General features: G+C 48.4%; 1 long non-coding RNA gene across 1 annotated transcript; it reads right to left on the bottom strand.

Annotated features, from left to right (window-relative positions):
• Positions 1–1,798: 1,798 nt before the first annotated feature.
• On the bottom strand, positions 1,799–7,493 carry LOC125623583 (uncharacterized). Its single transcript, XR_007353051.2, has 3 exons — positions 7,296–7,493; positions 3,188–3,340; positions 1,799–2,925 (listed from the first exon to the last, which is right to left on the bottom strand). It is a non-coding gene; the product is annotated as an uncharacterized LOC125623583 (long non-coding RNA).
• Between the last annotated feature and the right edge of the window lie 1,286 nt (positions 7,494–8,779).

Below are 8,779 nucleotides of genomic sequence, written 5' to 3'. Positions count from 1 at the left end.
GTTTAAAATGGGATTACATTAATAGATTTTAAGGCAAGCCAGGGCCATTATGACCATCTAGTCTGACTTCCTGTATAACACAGGCCATAGAACATCACCCCGTAATTTCTAGAGCTGTGCAGATTTTTCAGTTCAGTGGCCAAACCAAAACACTGGGAAAAAGAGTGTAATGGTGTATCTATTTCTTGCTTGATTTCCACAGGCAGCTTGGCACAGTCATTAATCCTTAAAATCCTCTTGAAGAAATTCCCTTTGGTAGCCTAAATCTAATGGACTCTGTGTAGAGATTACCATGGGAGTTGAACGGTGAGGGCCTCTCATTTTGTTGTGTCTGGAGACCACTGCTTGCTACATAGCTTTCCATCTCTGGCCCTGGACTGAAGAAGCTGGCAGCATCAGAGTGGTAGGTTCATAGTCCAATCAATTAATGACTGATAGACTGGGTGGTGTTTGATGTGCTATAGGTAAATTCATTCCATGTCTCCTCTCTCCCCCAAGCAGTTACGCTGATGGCCTCACACTCTTTCCTTAGCAGCATCAGACACATGCAGATGTGGTGCTATACAGCAGGGGATGTTTCTGGCAAGGGATGTCTCTCTCCTGGATTCTGTCTGCCTCCTGTGAAACAGCCCTTTCCCTTTTCTTAGGTATTGCTCCTAACCCTTAAAACCCACCTCTGCCTGCAACTGTTACCTTGCTCCTCCTTGTGACTGAGGTTACGTTTACACTGTGCTGGGAGTGCGATTCCAGGCCTGAGTAGACTTACTCACGCTAGCCGTGTAGCCGCAGTAGCGGCAAGCGGTGGCACGGGCTTGCTGTCCCAAGCACGTATCTATGGGATCTGGGCGGGTTTCTACTCGGGGTGGCTAGCCCGTGCTGCCACTCGCTGTTACTATGGCTACACTACTGTTTTTAGTGCGCTAGCTTGAGGAGAACTAGTGTGAATGTGTCTACTCAAGCTGGGAACCGCACCCCTAGCGCTTAGTGTAGATGTAGTTTAAGGGACGGGCTCAAATGAAAGACCCAGATCCCCAACCCTCTGAACTTTGGGGTTGTCAAAACCTTGGCCCCAGCTCTGGATCTGTCACCTCAGCTCTGAAGAATCTAGGGTGACCAGCTATCAAGTGTAAAAATTGGGACGGGGGGTGGGGGGGTAATAATAAGAAAAAGCCCCCAAAATCGGGACTGTCCCTATACAATCAGGATATCTGGTCACCCTTGAAGAATCCCCAAATCTGGAATGCTGGAAATCTCAATCAATACGTGAATTCTGAAACCGAAGCCCATCGCTGCAATGATATTTGGGGCCTGGGAGGGGGCTAGAGCAACAGAAAAGAGAGAGAAGAACTTGGCCACATTCTGACCTAGAAGCTGAAGATCCAGATGGCGTACGGATGAGCATCTAACAGAGCTAGAGTCCCCAGCTCCCATAACTGGACAGACTCAAAGAGATTTCTCCCAACACCACTTCATTCTTTGCTATAATTTTAAATGTAACATACAGCCCCCTCATCAGCCCTCAGCTCAGTTACCAGCATCTCCCAGGAGAATGCCAGAGTTTCATGCAGGCCACTCAGGGACCTGTAATTCCACGCCTTCAGTAGCTAGGACTATGCCAGTGGACAGAGTAACAGCAATACCAATGAAAAGGAGCTCTGTGGTCCAAACAAAGTTGGTTGAAAAAAATGACATGAAACATTTACAGACAAACAAGTGATTTTTTTTTTTTTTTTTTTTTGGTATCAAAATTTCAAATTGTTGAGGAACAACTTCATCCATCATTTGAATTTTGGCATTTTTCACCCAGATCTAATTTCAATTTACAGCAATTCTCTCCTAACTGTTATGGTTTGAATGAAGAAAGGGCCCACAGGAAGGTGAGGTTAACAGATCTCCACATTTCTTTCTTTCTAGCTGTGGTTGCAGAGGATAAGATTTCACTGTTCAGGAGTGAAAGTATCATTATTTCACTAAGGGCCTGTTGGATGTGGTTCTGCACTCTGCATTCAGGTGGGTGGGTTCCTTTCTCTGCTCATTTCTCTTCCCCTCTCTCTGTTCCTCCCCATTTGCAGATCTGCATGCATGTCTCTCTGTTATTCCCTTTTCTCACTCTTTTCGCAGAGGTCCGGGTCCATGGACAAATTCAGCTCAGGTACTGTATAAGCAGCTGCAGTACAACTGATTTCATTGGGAGCTACACTAACTTCTTCCATTGCTGAATCTGGCCCTTCAGATTTTCTTTTCCTATTGGCCTTCTCCAGAGCAGTGCTGTAAACAGGTGTCAGAGAAATCCCTTGTGTTGGCTGCTAGTCTCAAATGAAAACATGACATGTCCATAAAATGTGATCTATGTGTAATCATCACACACATGCCTGCAGAGAGGGGAGAGAAGTGACTTTGCTAATTAAGTTTTACAATCCAGTGGTTGTGAGAAAGATAAAAACATGCCCCTGGTCAATCCATTACAGAAAGAACAGAACAGCTGACCTTTTCAGCCTGCCTTCCGTTTGCACTCGCTAGATCCATAACCTTTTCCAGCTGGAACAGAAAGTTCAATTAAGTTTTGTTGGCTCAGAAATCTGCCCGTGTCCTGGAGAGCAGATTAGGCACTCAAGGGCTGCAATTATCCATCTGGTGCCTCTTCAAAAACAATATTATATATATATATTACTGCAGCAATGCACATGGCTAGACATTGCAAAGGAGCATCTCAAAACAGGGACACAAGGGCTATGTTTGCAGTTCCTCTGCCTCCCAGGACCAAGATCTGCCACGCTGGTGGCTGACCAATTCATCACCACCATAACTTCTGCCAGTCCCAACATCAGGAGAGACTTGTCAAGGGAAACAGGATTCATGGCTTGCCATTCCACCGTTCAGGTTTTCATCTGTGTCAATTCATTGATTTATGGACTCCACATTTCGCTGCATTTTGAGTGAGACGTATAGAATCTTTAGAAATGATTCGATCTCTGTCAAGCTGGCATACTTTAAAAAAAACTGTTAATGCATTTGAGAATGAAGTGCACGTCCCCGGCAAATAAGTCATGCAATTACAGCAAAGATGAGGCGCTGACAGTGATCAGCGCATCAATCATCCAGCAGATCAATAATACCCATGCAACATGCAATCAAACCTAATCAGCTTCATGCAGCCCCACGATTAGAGGACATCTCTGATCCTTACCACCTACAGATGCGCCAGGGGTCCGAGGGTTAGGCTGGAAGCCTGCAATCCTGTCTTTCCACTGGATGTGTTCCTGCTTTTGCTGCTAACCCTTCTCTCTGTCCAAGGGTTCAAACCGGTGCTAAGCATGAAGCCTGAACTTCAGTAGACTCCCTAAGGAAGTATATGTAGCATCCATGATCATGTGGTCCTAGAGGCCAACTATCTACTTTACAAAGCTACCCACACAACAGGCAAGAACTGACTCCCTTTGCTGACAATCTAAGGAGAGAGGCTCAAGACTGATTATTCACTAACAGAATGAAGTCCCTTCTCACCCACAGGATTCAGCTACTATAGAAAAATTAGTAACTGTATTTCAACAGCAAGCCTGCAATGGTGCAGCTGCACCACCGCTAAGAAATTAGCATCTGAAAGAGGGGAATAGTCCCGCTCTTGTGGGGAACTTCCCTGGCTTCTGCACTACCCCGGTGAAGTGGGCTAGCGAAAGCTGCTGAGTCCTCGCTCCCACTTCCTTTAATCAGTGGCCTCCCTGCCCTTGAGGACTCCCCTTCCACTCTCCTGTCTGGCAGAGTCCTCGTAACCCCCAACAAGGCTGGGCCCAGGATTCCTGGGGGGCTGTGGTCACCTAGGACAAGGGCTAGGGTGTCCCCACTCCGGGGTACTCTCTCTGCACTTCTCTGACCCACTGACCATTACATACAAACTAAAGAAAATGCAAGTTATTTAATCAACAATTAATTTTAAAAAGAATAAGGAAAAGTGGGAAAGGTTAAAGGAAACACATCAGCCCGCTCTGTGGCAGGGAACATCACAAACAGTCTCTGGAATGTCAGGGCAGTTCACAGTCTGTTCCTTGTAAGTCCCAGGCCTCCTGCTCAGGCCCTGGCTGTGCTGTAGGGATGCTGTGGGTTGGACACTTGCTCTGGTGGTGGCCTCACGCTCTCAGGCTCTAAGTGGCAGGACCCTTCTTCCCAGTGTCGCCCCCGCCCTGTCGGGGTTATGATCCAAGCCTGGCCTGGAGAGCCTCTTGGTTGAGGCATCTCCCTGTGCTGGGCCCACTGCCCAGGCTCCCCCTCCGTCTCCCCAGCTGCTCACCGCACCCAGCTCCGGACTGCTCCAGCCCCAGCTCCACCACTCGGTCTCTGCTGCTCTGCCTCCAGCTCCCTGGGCTGCTTCTCTGGCCCCTCTAGCTCTGGTTGCTACAGCTCTGCTCCCAGAACAGGTCTGCTCTGCAGGCTGCTTCTGTGACTCTGCTCCCAGCACTGACCTGCTTCCTGGGCTGCTTTTCTGGCCCCTCTGGCTCTGGTTGCTGCAGCTCTGCGCCCAGGGCAAGTCTGCTCTCTCTGGGCTGTGCCTCTGGCTTTGGGGCTGCAGCTCTGCTCCCAGGACAGGGTCTGCTCTCTCTGGGCTGCTTTTCTGGTCCCCCTGGATCTGGCAAAACTGTGCTCCCCAGCTTAGCTTGGGCCCCTATTTTCTCCTTAGCTCAGCCCCACTCTGTCTGGCCCAGGCAAATCCAGCTCACACAGAGGATGGGACCTCCCTGGCCTGCTGACTCCCTGATTAGCCTGCCCGCCCTGTCATTCAGGCTGACCTGGAGCATTGGCCTCTCCCCATTGCTCCTGGGGGCTGTCAGTCTCAGGGTCCTGGTTCCACATCGACCCTTTCCCTTTGAGTACTGGGAGCTAGCATCTAAAACACTCCCACTGAATGTTAGTAAGGGGGCAACAGTCCCCTTACACATAGATAGGTCTTGGTTTTTTCATCAACATCTCATGGAAATCTGCTTGGCGCTGTTCAGTTTTGGGCGGGGGGAGGTCCTCTTCCTGCACTGTGCTGACCCTAGGGAGGAGAGAATGAGATACATTTCCTGAATCTGGGAGCTTTGAATCCCTGCAACAGGAAGCAGTTTGCGAGTAGATCCTGGCAGAGGGGTTCGGAGTCCCACTGAGTCATGCTGTAGGGTGCAGTTTTCTATCTGTTTGGTGGCTCCCATTGGTGGAGGCAGGTTACATGCCTTTCTACAAGTTGTAGCAGCTGTGATCTCACTTGGGTCCGATAGCTGCATCCTTGTCCGCTATTGCTTCTAGGAGGAGGAAGGGGGGAAACACTCGAGATGGCCCCGCAGCACTTTTCTTCTTCCCCCTAGCGAGTGGAGTTTGCAAGCCTTCCCAAACGTACCCCTCTTTCCGCCCCACCCCTCATTTGCCACTTCGTTCTCTTCAGCTGTGAGAAAGGTCTTTGGGCAGGCAGGTGTAAACACTCGGTCTCACTGGGTGTTTCGAACAAAAGAAGGGAAGGCAGCACTGTCATTTTAAAGCTAACTTAGCCATAGTAAGTTTGAACATCCTTTACCCTATCTGCACAGAGTTAAGGCTCCCAAAACTTCTGAGTGAGTGTCTGTGTGAACATGAGGGAGACTAACATGCAAAGAGGTGCTCCTGCAGCAGCGTGAGGCAGTGTTTATACCCTGAATAAGTGTACGCTGACATCTTTGACCCTCTGCCTTGAGTCTCATCTGTTTCTATGCTATCTTGGAATGACACATCTCCCACCTCCTCTTTTCACCAGTTACCCTCTGCACAAGTGTCCTCTATACTTCGGACTCTCTCTCCTCCTTCCTGATCTTCGTGGTCGTGCTTGCTTAGGCTCATGCAGGTTGCCACGGGCCCGTTTTAGGCCCATGTCTTTCCACTGCAGCACTGTTGCAGCTCCGTCTTTTCCCTGTTTAGCAACGACTCTCTCCCCCGTGGAAGCAAAGGCAGGTGAAAACATGCGCAGAGACAAGAGCGAGTAAGTGAGATGTGCAATTAAATCAGGCCGTCACCATGGATGTGTAACAAGAAGGAAGGGTATGCGGTGATAGGATGGAGCCCCTTCCTCACCACCCCTCCCATGCATGGCAGCACCAGACAGCTGTGTTGACGACTGACATGCACCATCTCCTGAAATATTCATTTCTCAACATGGGAGCTATTTTTAAATATTTCTGGTGGCACATGTTTAAAAATACATCCCCAGCAGCAAAGCACTAAGGATTCAGACTTCTGCCTGCACCTACTACGGCAGACATGAATTTGTGTTGCTGGGAAACCTGCATCTGGGGACTGTCTGGTCCCTTCATGTTTGTTTAAAATCACAACTAATGGAAAAAGATGTGTCCGTAAGGCCTGCCAGTGAAAGGTCGCAGGGGGTCACTGGTTTTACCACCTGCACTGTCTGTCTTTGGTCTCAAATGTGCCTCAGTTTTCCTCAACTGAGCAAAACATCTCCATGCAAATGTGAGCTTTGTTGTAGCCACATAAGTTTTGCTAGGATATAATAAATCCCAGCAGAGGCTGATATTGTGCTTTCAGAGCTGGCTGTGCGGTGTATTTAGCTGCGTAACAGTTACGCCTTTGTATTCTACGTGCCACACTATGACGGCCTTGAATCCACCCAGCGCCAGGGCACCTTCTCCTGGCTGCTCTGGTGACTAACTCCTTCTAGGTCCAGTGCTCCCTTTCTGCTGCTTGCTGCAGCTTTCTGTCTCTCTCTTTCTCTTTGCAACTCAGGGTGCTCTGTCTCCGTGGCTTGGCTCTCCAGCCAGGTCACTGTGTAGTTTTCCCCCTTCTGGGGTGCATCAAAGTGCCACTAGCTCAGCGGCCCACTTGCCATTCTAGTCAGCCTTCTAGTCCAGGGCCAGGTTCAGTGCCCCTTTCCCAGAGGCTGGTAGGGGAACCTGAGCCCACCCGCTACTCCAAGTTCCAGTCCAGGGACCCTATCTCTGGAAACTTGTGGTCTGCTTTTCCTCAGGCCCTGTTGCGCTTTCCCTGGCCTCCCTCCTACAGTTTCTTGCTCCTCCCGTCTGGGTGCACCAGCTTAATCTCCCTCCTCCCAGACGGCTGAACTCGGTAGCCTCAAACAGAGCTTCCTACTCCTAGGGAGTGACAGCAACCTACTTCCTTGAAGCCACTTTCTGCTACCAACTTCCTGGCTTTATACCAGCCCCTCCTGGTCCTCCCTAGCTGGCTCCTCCCAGACTCTTCCCCCAGGAGCAGTCTATCAGGTTAATTATCCTAATTTTCCAGCTCTGCCTTGCGTGAGGTGGACACAGCATCACACATACCTTAAAGTAGCTGTGATGTCAAGTGGCGGAGACAGGCAGTCATTTTGTGTTCAGTTCAGCGCAGACTTATAGAAGCCTAAGACTTGGGAGACTTGGTTCAAGTCCCTGCTATGCCACGAACTTCCAGTGAGACCTTGGGTAAGCCACTTCATCTCTCTGGGCCTCCGTTCACCCTCTGTCCAATAGGGGTAACAGCACTGCCCTGCCTCACAAGGGTGAGGAGAGAATAAATACATTAAAGATTGTGAAGCGCTTTGACAGACCTGCTGATGAAAATGTACTATATACCATACCGGAATTGTTATTATTATGGGCTAGATACACTGTTCTCTAATGGAGACACTGTTTTTTGGTTTCTATGGTTCAGACTGGAAAAAAGACAGACACAAAAGTCCAGATCTAAATCCAGATTAGAATTTTTCCCAAAATTTGGGGGCTGGTTGATAGCTGGGGCTTCATTCTAGGAGCAAGACATGGGATTCAGATTCCTATGCAAATATCTCCTAAACTCTTGTGTGTGTGAATCCAGGATTTATGTTCAGTTTTGTTATTGAAATGGGGTCAGCCAGGAAGTTCAGGTCCAGATTTGAACACCACAGTTGGGGAATGTGTTTAGATTCTGTTTTTTGGTGCTGGCCCATTTTTACTTGATAGAAAATAAGAAATGAGCAGACTCTTAGTCCACAACTCAAATGTAACCTGTAAATAATGTCATGGATTTCAAGGCCAGAAGAACGACGAGGAGCCCGGTGGAACCTTAAAAAGACTAACAGATTTATTCAGGCATAAGCTTTCGTGAGTAAAAAACCCACTTCTTCCAGGCATCTGAAGAAGTGGGTTTTTTACCTACAAAAGCTTATGCCTGAATAAATCTGTTAGTCTTTAAGGTGCCACCCGACCCCTCATTGGTTTTGTGGATACAGACTAACACCCGGCTTCCCCTCTGATACTTAATACCAAGGGCAGAAGAGACAATTTGGATCATGCAGTCTGACCTCCTGCAAAACACAGGACAGAGAATTTCACCTGGAGAATCCTCCATTCTGCCTAACAGCTTATAGTTGAACAAAAAAGCATTTCTCTTTCAGAAAGACATCAAGTCTTACTTTGAACAATTCAGATGATGGAGAATACAATCATACTCCATAGGAAGCTGTTTCAATGCTTAATTGCCTTCATTGTTAAAAACGTGGGCCTGATTTCCAGTTAGATTTTTTTTTTTTGAGCTCCAGTTTCCAACCAAGATGCGAAAAACAGTTTGGATATAGCTGTATAACGGTTTCTCATTTTGGTATGTCTCTGCACGTCCTGGGCCAAAAGTCAGGCTGGGAAGCACCACAGCTGAAATACCCACACAAATGGCTGTTCTTGGGGAGTCTGTTTGGCAGAGCCGTAAGCAAAATGTACTGGGAATTTCCGAAGACAGGCCCATTCTCTTGCTATTCGCTGTTGGGTTCTGCAGACTAAAGGAGAGGCCCATAGTG

Source organism: Caretta caretta, chromosome 16, assembly GCF_965140235.1.
Source record: "Caretta caretta isolate rCarCar2 chromosome 16, rCarCar1.hap1, whole genome shotgun sequence".
In the NCBI taxonomy this organism is placed as follows: domain Eukaryota; kingdom Metazoa; phylum Chordata; order Testudines; family Cheloniidae; genus Caretta; species Caretta caretta.
This window is presented reverse-complemented; position numbering and strand designations above follow the sequence as displayed.